This window comes from Anabrus simplex, chromosome 4 (genome assembly GCF_040414725.1).
Source record: "Anabrus simplex isolate iqAnaSimp1 chromosome 4, ASM4041472v1, whole genome shotgun sequence".
Classification (NCBI taxonomy): Eukaryota; Metazoa; Arthropoda; class Insecta; order Orthoptera; family Tettigoniidae; genus Anabrus; species Anabrus simplex.
In genome coordinates, this window is record NC_090268.1 from 428,371,732 (window position 1) to 428,388,508 (window position 16,777).

Genomic DNA, 16,777 nt, shown 5'->3' on the forward strand with positions numbered 1-16,777 from the left:
TAGCAAATGTACCCGTGCCTCGCTACGGTGTTCTACTGTACATTGTATACGGATATCGAAGTAAATACTGTGCGTGCAGTAAATAAGATTGTTTTAAAATTGCATATCCCTTAGCGTTATCCGAGAAATAGCATGGGGAGGTCCCCATTCGTTCTGCGGAATTGTGATGATAACGGCAGGCTCACTTGCCTACTGCGCGGTCACAATCGATTTGGGGAGTTTTCGTTAAAACGGCAGGCCCCCTTTCCTAATTCCTGACAGATTTCACCTGAGGAGTTTTTATTATAATAGCAGGCAACTTCCCTACTACTAGTCAAAATTGAGTTGTGCAGTTATCATTATAATGACAGGCCACTTTTCCTTCTGCCAGCCAGCTTACTGCCAGTCACACTGAGTTGGTGAGTTTCCATTAAAATAGCAGGCCACTATGCCTAATGTTAGTCACATTTTAGAAGGGTACATTTGTTTATAATTTCGGGCACCCTTAGCCACAGCCAATCACATTCGGGAAGGGGAGTTTTGAAGAAAATTGCACGCTCCCTTGCCTTCTGCAAGTCAAATCGAGAAGTGAATTATGCACTACAATGGTAGGCCCCCCTTACTAATGCCAGTTACACAGGAGTTGGAGAAGGACCCCCATTCCTATCGCCAGTCAAAGTCGGTGTGGGGAGTACTGATTACACCCTTTCTCGATCGCTACAAATCGACATCAAATAATATATATAGATCGACATACAAAAGTATATGCATGTTTAAATTATTGCAGACATTTATTTACAGATTAACTGCTGCAAAACGGTACGTCATATCGACAAAAGATTGTACCATAAGACGAAATATTTAGTGGCCAAAATTGCTAGTCCTATGATATTTTCTCGCATCTCATCTATTCATGGGTCAGATTGAGTCATAAACTTTGAATACGTTGAAATTTGTGTAAGATTATCTTACATTGCGTTACTTTTCGGATAATTATAGACATAGCATTTGACTCATTTGACTCACATATGGGTATTGGGTGGACCAATGTTCGTGTAGAGTTTGATGATTCTATCCTTCCTGTAAGTGATTGAAAGTATGAATTATGCATGTAAAAAGTCCAAATTTACGTAACATCGAGAAATATAGACGAATCTAACGTATAAGGGATACAGATACGACGAAAATTCATAAGACCAAGGTTGAAGATCACTCCAAATTGAAAGGAGATTGTCCCATCCGTTATGTGAAAGGACTTCCCGTTTATCCCACGAAATACATCGAAACCAAGGTCTGAACCATCATTAAAATTGACTCAATATTTCGATACTCTTCGGGGATAAAAAGTGAACAATTTAACGATCTTGGAAGTTTTACAATCTAAACCGTATAATTTTGCCAAATTTTTATTTTCTTGCTCGTCTGGCACATTATGGCGCAATCTGAATTTTGGGTGAAGGGAGTAAAAATTAGGACTTTCAGGAAAGTACACCAAAAATATGCAGATGATCATTATTATCCCTCAAACGTGTAGCTGTATGAAAACACCAAAATAGTCAATGTACAGACACATACAGTCGTTACGATTTTATTTATATAGATAGATAAGGAAACTTCTCCACGTAAAACACCTTTTGCTCTATGTCCGCTGGACTTAACCTGCAAAACCGACCGTTCGTGATATCTCACTTATTAAAACTCCTGTAGAAAATTTCACACGAGAAAAAATGTTTTAGAAATGGATTTGAGGCAGTGCAAAATCGTGGTTTCGGTTTCGGATAAACCTCCAGTAAATTTAGGTATTCAGAAATAATAATGGCCCTTGGACAGGTGGCTTCTAAATATCAAGTTTGGTAGAATTGCATCCAGTGGTTTTCAAGTTATAAGAACTCACAGATAAGAACAAGCAGATAAACAAACAGACACTAAATCTAAGAAGTATGCAGATGGTCATTATTACTCCTGAAACAGTTAACTGTACGGGAATTCCGCCAAAATAGTAAATGTACAGGCAGACGGTCATTACGATTATATTTAGATATATGGGAGATAAGCATGGGCACGTTCGTTAGTGCAAACCTCCGTTTCGAGATTTAATGCTCCTAAACGGTACATCATACCAACAAACGGTTTGCATCCTCAGACGTCCCTTTTTTTGCTCTACATGTTTGGTCTTCAATCATTTTCTCGTATCTCCCATATTTATGTGTTCGATTGAGTTACGATATTTCAATGGGTTTAAATTTGGGTACTTTTTTAACATTGCACATTATTTACACATAATTATGTGGAAGCTAGAATCATGAAATTTGGTTCGCATATAACCATTGGTTGTGTCAATATGCGTGCTAAATTTTATGATTTCTGCTTTCCTATAAGTCTGTCAATCTAAGTAACATACGTGTAAAAAGCACAACATTTACGAACAATTGAAATATACAGCCAAACCTACCCTATAAGGGAGAGAGACGACAAAATGTCACAGGACCAATGATGTAGATCACTCCAAATTGAACGGAGATTGTGTCATCCGTTTTGTGATAGGACTTACCGTTTAGCCGCGAAATACCTCGAACGAAGGTCTGCACCGTCATTAAATTGCCACCATATTTCAATATTCTTCGGCGTAAAAAGTGAAAAATTATAAGATCTTGAAACTTTCCGTAGGTTACCGGCTAAAACGTATAATTTTGCTTAATTTCAATTTTCCAACTCGTGTGGCAGATTGTGAGGCAAACTTGATTTTGGGCGAGAGGGGTAAAAGTTAGGACTTTCAGGAAACTATAGCTAAAAAATATGCAGCCGCAACGGGAAACCACCACATTATTTTTCCTAGTATAGCAACCATGGATAGTACGAATTGTAACTTAGATACTACTGATCATGGTACTCGAACACCAAGATCCGGCAGGGGAGTAACTGAGGTATCCCAGGTCGTCAGCAAGCGAAAACCTCAGAAGTTTGGAGAAGGGATTAAAATAGGGACATGGAATACAAGAACAATGCTAAAAACAGGAAGACTAGAAGAACTGAAACGACCGGGCGAGTTGGCCGTGTGCGTAGAGGCGCGCGGCCGTGAGCTTGCATCCGGGAGTTAGTAGGTTCGAATCCCACTATCGGCAGCCCTGAAAATGGTTTTCCGTGGTTTCCCATTTTCACACCAGGCAAATGCTGGGGCTGTACCTTAATTAAGGCCACGGCCGCTTCCTTCCAACTCCCAATCCTTTCCTATCCCATCGTCGCCATAAGACCTATCTGTGTCGGTGCGACGTAAAGCCCCTAGCAAAAAAAAAAAGAACTGAAACGAATTATGGATGAAAATAAAATAGATATCATGGGATTATGTGAAACTAGATGGCCTGGCAAAGGTGATTTCCACAGTGACCCATTCAGAATTGTGTACAGTGGAAATGAAAATGGTGGACAATATGGAGAAGCTGTAATATTAGGAAGGAAGTGGGCAAACAACGTGCTAAACACGTATAATGTCGATGATAGAATAATGATGGTGAAAATAGCTGCCAAACCAACAGATATGGTAATAATACACGTATACTTCCCTACTACTGGACATGACGACGATGAAGTTGAGGAAATGTATAATAAAATAGAAGATATAATTAAACTAGACAAAGACAAAGATAACATAATCATAATGGGAGACTTCAATGCTGTGGTTGGCAGCAATATTACTAGAAAAGTTGCTGGCAGATTCGGTATAGGACGAACAAATGATAAAGGAGAACGTATGATGGACTTCTGTGAAGAACAGGACATGATCATAATGATCACTGTATTTGACATGCCTAATAGAAGACGTTACACATGGAAGGATTTCGGAGATAATAACAGATACCAAATTGACTACATTCTAGTTAAGAGAAGGTATAGAAATCAGGTAACGTCATGCCATAGCTATCCTGGCTTAGACATCGACAGCGACCATGTCCCAGTATTAGCAAAATGTCGAATTAGTCTGAAGACGTTTAGGAAACCAAGAAGCAAGAAATGGAATCTAGAAAAGTTAAATGATCCATTAACACAAGTAGCATTCGAAGAAAAGACAGACACAATCATGTACAACAACTGCAACGAAACAGATTGGAACGGTGTCAAAGCTTCACTTACAACGGCAGCAGATGAAGTGCTAGGAAAAAAGACGCTTGAACCTAGGAAGAACTGGATGACTGAAGAAATACTAAATCTCATTCAGGAAAGAAACAAAGAACACCGGAAAAATACTCCAGAAGGAATGATAAACTATAAGAAACTAAAAAACTTAGTTACACAGAAGTGCCGAGAGGCGAAAGAAAGATGGATGGATGACATTTGTAAAAGCATAGAACATGATATGAAGATCGGAAATGTTGACAGAGCATACATTCAAGTAAAAAGAACACAATTCAAGGCTAAAATGAAATCCAGTGTAATAAAAGATACGGAAGGAAGTCTGTTAATAGAAGATGAGGAGGTAATGAAGAGATGGAAAGAGTATTTGGAGAATCTATATAATGGAGAAGAAATTGACAATGTAGATGAGTACATCATAAAACAAGACCAGGTTTCACAAGATGAATTAGGTCCTCCCATAGTGAGAAGTGAATTCGAAACAGCACTGCAACAGCTGAAAAAGAACAAGGCTCCTGGACCAGACAAACTGCCTGCTGAACTGTGGAAAAACTCTGGAAAAAGGATGAAGGATGAACTCTTCAAAATCACCAGGTACTGCTATGAAAACGGAGATATGCCAGAGGATTTTGTAGAAAGCAAAGCAGTACTTCTGCACAAGAAAGGAGATTGAACAGAATGCTCCAATTACAGAATACTAAGTCTTGTTCCACATGCAGCAAAAATATTCACATGCATATTAAAAAACAGAATCAAAATGAAAATTGAGCAGAATCTAGATGATGATCAGTTTGGGTTCAGAAAAGGAGTAGGAACGAGAGAAGCTATTATAGCACTTAAAACCATCTTAGAGAGAAAACTGGAGCTTAACAGAAATACATATATAGCTTTTATAGACCTGGAAAAAGCTTTTGACAATGTTCAGTGGAAAAGACTGTTCAAAATTATGAAGGACATTCATTTGGACTGGAAAGACAGAAAAGCAATACTTAACCTCTACATCAATCAAAGAATAAACATCGAAAGTAATGATAAAGTATGCAAGGTGAGAATTAGGAAAGGAGTAAGACAGGGGTGTTCCTTATCACCATTTCTATTTAATCTGTACATTGAAGAGGCCATGAAAATTTTTAAATCCAAAACACCTGGCATTAAAATAAATGGAACAACTGTACACTGTATTAGATTTGCCGACGATATTGCACTTCTGGCTGACAATGAGAAGAACATGCAGATCATGCTCAACAAATTAACATACGTCTTAAAAGATTTCCAACTTAACATTAATGTAAATAAAACTAATGTTATGGTTGTAAGCAAATCTAAAATGAAGCCAGAGGCACAGCTCAGAATTGGAAATATTTTAATAAAACAGGTGCACAAGTTCTGCTACTTAGGATCAGTTATTGCCGATGACAACAGATGCGCTGTGGAAATAAAAAGAAGAATTTCCCAGTGTAAGAAAGCCTTTGAAGAGAAGAAGCAGCTCTTAACTAATAAATCCTTAAATACTGAACAAAATAAATTATTTATCAAAAAGTTCATTTGGAGTGTGCTGCTATACGGCTGTGAAGGATGGACTCTCTTGAAGGAGGACGTGAAACGACTAGAGGCAGTGGAAATGTGACTATGGAGGAAGATGACAAGAACTAGCTGGATTGAGGAGAAAATTAATGAAGCAGTGCTTAGAGAAATAAACACCCAGAGACATTTAATAACAACGATAAAAAGGAGAAAAGCGTCAGTTTTCGGTCACATTCTCCGGCATAATAACTTCATAAAGAACTTGTTCAAAGGCAAGGTGATGGGAAAGAAAGGCAGAGGGAAACCAAGGAAGAAGATCATTGAAGAGGTAGTTGAGATGATGGGATGCCAAGGTTATGGAGAGATGAAAAGGATCGCAGAGAGAAGAGATCAATGGTTGCAGCGACAAGGCGAAGCCTTTAGATTATTATTATTATTATTATTATTATTATTATTATTATTATTATTATTATTGTTATTATTATTATTATTATTATTATTATTATTATTATTATTATTATTATTATTATTATTATTATTATTATTATTATTAAAGCGTCTTTATTGTGGCGAAGTTAGGGCTCCCGGCCCTTTCTTACACTTAACCACTTCATGTATATACAATGTATATTTTACATAAAATTTAAACATATGAAATCTTTACAACCTAAAGTATAACTAAAGCAACTAAAGTATCACTAACTAAACTAAGGTGAGTAAAGTATAACTAAATTATATACAGGAACACATTGCAATAAACAACCATATTCACTCTCATTCATGCATCCCATTCACACTCAAGAAAGACTGGAAGTGCTTAAAAGATGACGCTGGCAAAGGATTTTAAATTTTGTCTTAGATTTAGCTTCCCTGATGTCATTGGGGAGTTCATTCCACCAGCTCGTGGCGGTGATAGTGAACGATCTGTTGTAGGTTGCGGTTCGATGCACAGGAATTTCTAGCGTACAGCCTGACCGGGTATTGAACAGGTGCAGGGAACTAAGGTAGCGAAATCTGGTGGATAGGTAAGGAGGAGTGTTTTCAGAAAGCACTTGATACACCAAAGTAGTTGCATGGAGTCTACGTCTGTCATTCAGTCGTAACCAAGATAATTGTGTATAGAATGGGGATACATGGGCGTATGGTTGTATGTCGAATGCATACCTGATGCATGCATTTTGGGCACGTTGCAGTCTCATGCTTTGCTCGTTATTGATATCAATAAAAACTGTATCACAGTATTCGAGGATTGGAAACAAGAGTGATTGAATGAGCTTTATTTTCAAGGACCGAGGAAATATATTTTTAAACCGCTTCAGAGGATGCAGGCTTTGATATACCTTTTGGCACACTTTCATTACATGTTGCGACCAGTTCAGTGTTTCGCTTATAGCCACACCAAGATTCATAATTGTTTCACAAAATGGAATAATGGTATTGTTTAGTGCTACAGGAGGAATTTCATATTGCTTTAAGACGTGTAAGCTTTTTGAAGTACCAATGATTATTGCTTGCGTTTTAAGAGGATTAATTTTGAGATTGTTACCCAATGCAAAATTACTTATGAGACTTAAATCAGCATTAACTTTTTCTACAGCACTCTGAATTTTATCAGTTCTTGAGTGGTAGTAGATCTGCAGATCATCAGCATAAAGATGATACTTGCAATGTGTAATCGATTTGGCAACATCGTGTAAGTAAATTGCAAACAGCAATGGTCCAAGTACAGACCCTTGGGGGACACCGAGGGGTTTGTTAAGCCACTCAGATCTGCTATTATTTACTTTGACACACTGACGGCGATTTTTAAGGTACGAACTGAAAAAGTTTATTGCCGTCTTGCTGAAATTTAATGAATCCAATTTTGAAAGTAGCAGTTGTGGAACAACAGTATCAAAAGCACTAGAAAAATCAAGTAGAACCAGTACAGTCACTTGTCGAGTGTCCATTGCCTGTCGGATATCATCAGTTACTTTCAGTAGGGCAGTCGTTGTGCTGTGTCCTTTCTTGAAACCAGATTGGTAAGGGTCAAGCAGTGAGAAGTTAGTCAAGTAAGTGAGGACTTGTTCGTGTACCAAGCGTTCTAGTACTTTGGAAACGGGTGGGAGAATGGATATAGGGCGATAATCTGATGGTAAACTAGGAGAATTCTATGGTGATGATGATACAATTTATAGCATAATGTGCATAGTATACATATAATCATTAGTTAAACATCACATAACACTGAAATGAATTTCCTTAATCTCTATATTATTGTATCCTTATTGATAATTAGGTACTAAATATTAGTTTTATTAAGTAAGTGATATCTGCTTTCTAATTAAACATTTCCTTTTAAATACCACCGCATTGCCTATGCCTCTAATTTCAGCTGGGATTGAGTTGCAGGTATAAATGAGATTATATTGGTTGCTGTGGTGAATGGAAATGGATAAGAGAGATCGTGTGGAAGACCTTGAGGGCGATGCACCTGAAGGAGAGAGGTATTTAAGGACTGTTCTGAGATAGTCTTAATCCTGATCAGGGAGAAAGCGTCACCTTCCTTACGGGGAGAGGAATAAAAACCGTTCCTAGGCCCAGGCCTACTCTGAATTACTTGCTTGCAGAACACTGTGGGGGAAGGGAAATGGCGTGATATTTACGCCGTTTGATCAATCGTAGACATGACGGCTGTGACAGGAAAAGGCTAATACGAGTTTCGAACGGGATATTAGTAAGAATCGAGACCAAGTATTGTAGGCTCTCTGTGGTCGACATGGATGTGTTTTGTTCATACTATTATAAACCGCATCCATGCTGTCAAATATTAGAAATGTTACACTCAGAACTAATAATTTTGTTGTGTTCCCTAGGAGGAAGTCCCTCATCCGTTTCTAGACAATGTACGCTAATGAAAAAGTACTCTTTGACAAATTTTTGTGACATGTTCGGAACAACTTAAAAATATATCGAATACTACTCATGGTTCCTTACAAGATCACTTAATATTACGGGTATTTCACAGAATGTAACACTGGGATTTAAATATTCCCTTATACTTCACGTCATTCTGTACACACCTCCCGACACCTCTATTCAGCTTACTGCTCCTGTTACTCCTAATTAATGAATCACTAATCACTCAAGGAAGGGATTAGCGATAGAATATTGCAGCCACCACTCAGACAACAGTATGGCATGCATTTTGCATGCTGGGAAGATTTTAGAGAATTCTGTAAAATACGGATTCCTTTACATGAGCTATTTGTAAGGAGGTTGTGTAAGACGCTGGGAGATGCTTGGGAATTTGGACTAGAGAGGCTGAAACTAGAAGCATTTGTTTCCCTGTTGCTTGGTGCTGCAAACTTTATACTTAACTACTAGCAAGATACCCGTGCTTCGCTACGATATTATACTGAAATTTATAATTGAATGTTGTTTTAGATATATAATCAGCCGAAATCCGCGATCTGAATCGTTTTCTGCGAGAATCCGCCAAAATTCGCGATCTGACTCGTTTTCTAATAGATTATGGCAAGTTTCCTCCCATTTTTCAATCTTTATTTCCAGCAATCGATTCCGTACTTCCCAGGCTAGGTCCAGGTATTCCACCCTGCCAGTTGGGTCCCTAAATCTTTGCCATCTTTTCTTATAAGCATTTTTAATATGGAACAAATCCTTCAGGAGATCCGGCGTGGTGTCGTCTTGGGTGCCTTGGCGGTACTGAACCCGCGGTCAGACTGCATTCTTAGTCATTACCCGTCCAGGACCCCTTTCCAGCGCGGTCCGCACATTTGACGACGGTCCAGAACATTATTATTATTATTATTATTATTATTATTATTATTATTATTATTATTATTATTATTATTATTATTATTATTATTATAGATGTTCTGGACCCCACAGCAAGATGCAAGACCGCTACTTGGCGGTAAATTACATCTGCTGCCATTGTTATTGTTGAGAATGTGACCAGCACCAATGTCGCGCGTAGGCAAGTGTAGGGGATTTCTGGCGATACGAATGACATACTTCCGTGCATTATTGACCTTATTATAGAGGTGAACAATTGGACGGTCAATCTCATTCCTATCGTTTATTTCAAATGTGTTTAAATTTTTATTCATATGCCAGGAGAATCGACTGTAATATAAGAACGTTCTCCGAAGGAAAAGTTGGCTGTTGAAAACGAACCCAGGAAAGATTAAAAAGATCGGTTTATGATCAGAATAAGTACATCGAAAATATACAGCCTGTTTCCAGTCATTCGACAGGGTCAGGAATGGAATGAATAAAGCCCCATCTAGCGGCGACAGTAGGAATTGTGCCGGCTGCCGAAGCACTCCTCTGGCGCAATGATCAATGAATGACAAATGGAATGAAATATTGGACAGTGTTGCTGGAATGAATGATGACAGGGAAAAGCGAAGTATCCGGAGAAAAACCTGTCCCGCCTCCGTTTTGTCCAGCACGAATGTCACATGGAGTGACCGGGATTTGGACCACGGAACCTAGCTGTGAGAGGCCGGCGCGCTGCCGCCTGAGCAACGGAGGCTCCTTATAAGTACATTATGAACAGCAAAATCAATTGGTCTCACCTCCTTTTGCACCCCACCGCCGTTAAGTTTATTTAACCCCCCCCCCCAAAAAAAATTAAAAGAAGGAGTGTTTCTTTATGTTTAAAGGTGATTCCAAACCCCAATGTTCACGTCTATTACCTTGAGTTTTGAGATATAAGTATCCCCATAAAAATAATACGCTTTTTTTACTTCCTTTCACACTTCCCCCCCCCCCCTAAGTGAATTTTCCGGCAAAAAATACTTGTTTCTTTAATAGTAAAGGATCTTCTAAATAGCAATTATCACGACTCTAACTTCTTCAGTTTTTGATTTATGTGTCCTCATGAAAGGAATTCAACTCCTTTCCACTCCCGCCCCCCAAGATGGTTTCCCCCACAAAACGCGTACTTCTTTGTTTTTAAAGGAGATCAAAATACCAATTTTCACGTCCGTAACAACTTTAGTTTTTATTAGATGTATGTATTCTCATACAATTAAGTCAATTAATTTTAGAATTCTTTCCCCCCCCCCCTTTCATTGGATTTTCCGAGAATACGCGTTTCTTTATTTTAAAGGAGATCCCATATACAAATTTTTAGTTCTGTAATATATTCAGTTTCTGAGATATATGTATCCTCATTAAAGGCATTCAACCCACTATTCACCCTTTTACACCCCTCCTATTGGGATTTACAGAAAACGAAAAAATACTTATTCCTTTACTTTTAAAGGAGATTCTAAATACCAATTTTTACATCTGTAAACTTTTAAAGTGTTAATATATAGACACAATCATTTTAAAAATTCACCCCCCCTTTTCACCCCCCATTATCCGGAATTTTCAAAAACGAAAATATACGTGTTTCCTTATTTTTAAAGTGGATCCCCAATACCAATTTTCAGGTCTGTAATATCTTCAGGTTCTGAAATATAAGTAGCCTCGTTAAAGGCATTCAACCTCTTTTTCACCCTTTTCCACCCTTCCTATCGGGATTTTCCGAAAACAAAACAAAAACGTGTTTCTTTATTTTTAAAGGAGATTCTAAATACCATATTTTACATCTATAAACTTTAAAAGTTTTGAGATATAGATACACTCATTTTAAAAATTCACCCCCCTTTTCACCCCCATTATTTGGATTTTCCAAACACAAAAAAATACGTGTTTCTTTATTTTTAAAAGAGATCAAAAGTACCAATTTTCAGGTCTGTAATATCTTCAGTTTCTGAGATATAAGTACCGGTATTCTGATTAAAGGCATCCAACCCCCTTTTTTACCGTTTTTCACCCCTCCTATTGGGATTTTCTGAAAACAAAAAAATACGTATTTCCTTATTTTTAAAGGAGATTCTAAATACCAATTTTTACATCTGTAAACTTTCAAAGTTTTGAGATATAGATACACTCATTTTAAAATTCCAACCCCCTTTTCACCCCCTTAGCGAAGGAATATCCAAGAATCCTTTCTTAGCGAACACCTACATCTTAATATGAATCTATGCCCAAAATTTCATTTCTTTATGTTTAGTAGTTTTGGCTCGGCGATGATGAATCAGTCAGTCAGTCAGTCAGTCAGGACAAGCTATTTTATATATTTAACTATAGATATAAGAGTAAAAACAAAAAGTAAATTTGAAATTATTTAGTTCTGATTTTAAAATTAGCAACTACAATAAGCAATTCCGGGATGTCTATCATACATAGATTGACAACATAAACATGAAGGACGAACCTCAAGTTACGTGACAGCATTGGCAACTCCCACCACCTGGCTGTGGCACATGACGTTTCAGAATTCTAACGAGACCGTCCGTGGGCTTACGTCAGCCAGAGAGGGTAGGATATATAAAGCCAAGGTTAATAACTACTCGCATAATTTGATTGCTGCCTGGGAGACTGGTTACCTCATATCGAGTAGAGGTATTTCAGTTGCCTTCACAAAGAATACTGTAATGTATTCGAAACATTGGTAAGCAGTACGGAGTGTACAGAAGACAACAACACGGTTCAAAAAGGAAGAAGAAATAAATAACTTTACACACCCCGAGGAAGCTTCACTTTTAAGGTAAAATTGAAATTAATGACAAGAATACATAATTATAGAAATTGTGATTAGAGGAAAGCTAGGTTCTATCTAGCGGTTTTTACTTTATGGAATCTCGGCTCATGGGTAGCGAATACGCTCTAGACCTTCGCGGTTTGACACAGGTATTTTCCGGGTTCTCTGCGTAGCATAAATCATGCCATATTCCGTCAACACGTTCAACTCACTAAATTCACTGATAGTGTAGCAAGAGCGTCCGGCGGCTTAGGCAGGTGCACCCCGGACTGGAAGATCCCTGTTGCCTAGCGGCCCAGGGCGGTGTCGAGGAACGGGACGGCGAATGGAAGGCGGACAGCGACCGACTGGCTGTGGTGCGACGGCGGGTGGCATCACGTCGCCGGAGGCGGCTCTGGTGGTGGACGAGGACGAAGCCAGGGCCCACTCTAATCGGCCTAGCTGGAGTTGTGGAGGCCATCCTCGTCATCCGTGGTCGGGTTATCGGCCTCATCGTCAAGGGTGACTGATCGGGAGTCATCGCCAATCTCGTCGTTTTCAAGGACACGGTGCCGATCGCTGTCGGAGTTCCTTTGGCTAGATTAGCCCCAGAGGCGGGGCTGACCGCAGTGAGTTGGCTTCCTCAGGATCGAAGGACTGCCAGGATTCCAACGTTGGAGCTGGATCATAGGCGACGTACTCCCTGGTCTTAGGTGAGGAAGACTTGGGCCAGGATCTCCCTCCGAGCAGGGAACCGTACGCACCCGATGGTGAGGCCATGGCATTGCTACGTCTGGTTCAGCAGAAAAAGGTGATGGCTAATCGCGTGACCAGCAGCCGAGTGACGACCCTCCCGGGGCGAGCCTCTCTTTTGTAGATGCTGGAGACTCGCGTGTACTGAAGACTGCACGTCCTGGGAGGGTGCATCCACCAGATTATCGGCCGACGCCATGGGTCGCCACGAGAGGACAATATTTCTCTCCGTACACATTTATTGATTAAATCACAACACAACAGTGGCAGCTCGTTTCGGAGGCGCTAAGGCGCGCGCCCCACATGGGGTTCCATTAAATTCTGGAATTTTAACATTAAATGTTAACAAGGGATATATTTTACTATAAAATTATTATCAAGAGCGCGAGTTGTACTGCACTGCGGCCCGATGCGCTGCTGGCCCTGCGCAGGATGGCGCTCTCTCAATGTGGACCAAATACTCCGCGTCTCGCTTGACTGGCCTTGAGGGAGCCAATCAGAGGCACAGTAGATATGTGCTGTTCCGTTGCCTACGAGATATACAAGGCCGGGAAGTGTGCGCTAGTTCTGAGCATAAAAACCGTCCCCGACCAGGTTCGCAGTACCGCCGCCAGATGTCTCGACATCTTGCTATAGTTTGCACGTGCTGTAGTGTATTAACATATGGAGAAAAGTGTTTTTAATACGTTTACTTATAGATTTCGCTTACTGATAGTGTTCAAATGAACTCAAAGTAAATTTCATATACACTATAAAATATGGTATATCGCACTGTAAGTCCAATTCGTTTTCATTTTTCAGAGGATGGTTGCCTAGTTGTACTTGCTTCGTCTTAAAACAATAATCACCACCACCACCACCTCATTAAAGAAAACCTCCACTACGAAGCCATGAATTTGACATGCGTGGAGGAAACGTTAGGATCCCTTATCATAGATGAAATGGCTATTAAGCCCAGAGTACACTATAATCGTAATCATGATCAGCAACAGTTCTGGAAATAGGCCTACCAACTTGATGAGACGCTCGAAGATAAGCTAGCTAATCAATTCGCGATTATTGTATTTTCTTTCATATGTAGGCCTACTATTTATAATATGCCTAAAATATCTGAAAGTTTGTTGCTATTGGGTTTACGTCGCACCGACACAGATGGGATAGGAAAGTGCTAGGAGTGGGAAGGAAGCGGCCGTCAGCTTAATTAAGGTACAGCCCCAGCATTTGCCTGGTGTGAAAATGGGAAACCACGGGAAACCATCTTCAGGGCTGCCGACAGTGGGATTCGAACCCACTATCTTCCGGATGCAAGGTCACAGCTGCGCACTCCTAACCGCACGGCCAACTCGCCCGGTATTCTGATATTATCTTAGATGCTATTTATATTAAGAATGAGATCATGCCTTTTCAGAAAAACCTGTCACTCTGCAGTTATCTTCCTTTGCCATGATATGTAGTTATCTTGTTCGAGTTGCGGAAGAAAATTCCAACTGTGAATCATACTTGGGACAGATATCCTCGGCCACTACTGATAGTCCATTGATGTGCCTCATTAAGATGAAAGATCGTAGAGCATTACGCTACCCCTCAAAAATTTGCTTACTTCCTGCAAAATATGTTGAATTTTACGCGTCACTCATTACGTTATCTGGGAAGTACGAATTTAGTTTAAAAACTTGACGTTTTTGTTGTTCCAAAGTTCATTGAGGCATTCAAATGTGACGAGTGTGATCAGAAAGTACTGACTGCAACTCTCGTTACAAAACTTTTAAAACCAATACTCGACAATGAAGCTCATACAATTATAGATGCTCATGACTTGGAAAAGAACTTCAGAACAAAGCCTTTAAGTTCGAAGATCTTAAAAATGTGAGTGATACGAGCAGTGATCATGAATGTATTACTTTTATTATTTATTGCACTTGACTTCGCCTAAAATAATTCCAAATACCACTTAAATTTGCTTTACTGTACATCCAATCACTCGAATTCACATTTAGGTGGTCCTAACGTCATTATTTGTAGATTTTTACGTCTTTAAAAACCAACATGCACTATTAAGTGAATGTATTTCGCGCAAGCAGCATAGCACGATGTCGAGACCTCTAGCAGACGTTCGTAAAACTACTTGCGACCCGCATTTCTATCAGTCCATTTCCCGGCCTTGTATATCTCGTAGGCAACGGCTGTTCTAACGGAGATTCCGGCGCGTTTCTGCCGCGGCCCATCATTGCAGCCAACCTACCCGAAACATTGGTGATTTTATTTCTTTTCAACAGGGGTCAGTTTGTGCCATTTCTCTCCTAAAAGTAAGAACTATTTTACTGAGGCACTTACCTGAGTTAAATGTGCCGGCATATATTTAAAATAGTCTTGTAATTTTTAAGATTATTAACTGACGAAACGAATAACGACTGTAACTACTGTCTCCTCGCACTTGACTCATGTTGGCTATACTCACTGGAGAGCGCGATGTTTAGCTTTGTGTTGATGAATGATCTCGTGAGGTGACTGTGACAAGGTGAAATTAGGAGAAAGGTTATGATTTATATGTAGGCGTAGTGTTATGTTTGCGCTTCGTACAGTATGATTACCGTCGAACATATTAAAGAACTAACGTTTTCTTCTCTTTCTATCGAGAAGAAACTCAAACTGAAGGAGTGTGGTAGGCCGACACCAGACTTCTCGTTGAAAAAAACGGAGACGAAGAAAAATGAAAATAGGGCTTTCCAAAGATAAATTAATTCTCCTGACGTATTGAACCCGAGTGACTTAGGCCCATAGTCAGTCATGATTTGATTGATAAAATAATATATGGTACATTTATTGAAATACAGAAGTGTAGTTGAAAATATTTCGTTTATGTAATGTCGAAATAGGAGCGAAGGAAGGACGACAGACTGGAGCCTGACGGATTAGCTCAACTCAACAACATTTAGCTACTTCACAGCAGGGAATCTCATTAGTTGGCGAACAAGGAAATACAAGTCTACAAATAAGTCTTGGTCAGAAAGAGAAGGGGGAGAGTGGATACAAAGGAAGCTCGCTACATGAGTAATACATTGGGATATTTTTGGCAGGACGGAAATTCCGTGAGGTCGTGGAAAACTACAGCGGCTGCGTGTACATTCGCTAGCCTAGGTTCGGGCAGGTGGAGATTTAAACCACGTGACCGCTTGCCGGCCAATCGTAAAATTTTGATGGAAGGCTCAGGGATACCATCTTAAGGAATGATGGATGAGATATTCTCGTAACTACAAAAGTAATCAGTAATAAATTATTATGAGTACACGGATCGATGTAATGAATTTATTAGATGTCACGCATGGAAAAATAATCAATAATTATTGGCAAATTAAATAAATTGAAGGCTGGATTTCTTGGAAACCAGACAGCTTGAATCTCATTGGCTGGAAGAAGACCACGTTGTAAGGGACGCTTCCGAAGGCGTGAAATGTGAGGAGCTAAATCCACCCGTATCTCCTAAATCTGTGATCACCAGGAGTTCATATTTAATCCAGCAGAGATGCTAGCGGAGTGGATTAATTTGATGTAAATTTTAACGTCCAATTCGGAGTGCAAGTACCGATATTAAAAATCCACCCCCTCCCTCAGGGGTATGACGTCAATGAATCCGCGGGAGAAAGCTTCATCCATATATACGGGACAAGGGATCCTCGCCACCACACTTGAATTGAATCTCGGGAGCTGAATTGTCGGTCGCAGCACAATTGAATTGAATCTCGGGAGCTGAATTGTCGGTCGCAGCTAACTTAGAATTTTACGGGCATACAGTAACTCAACATTTAATGG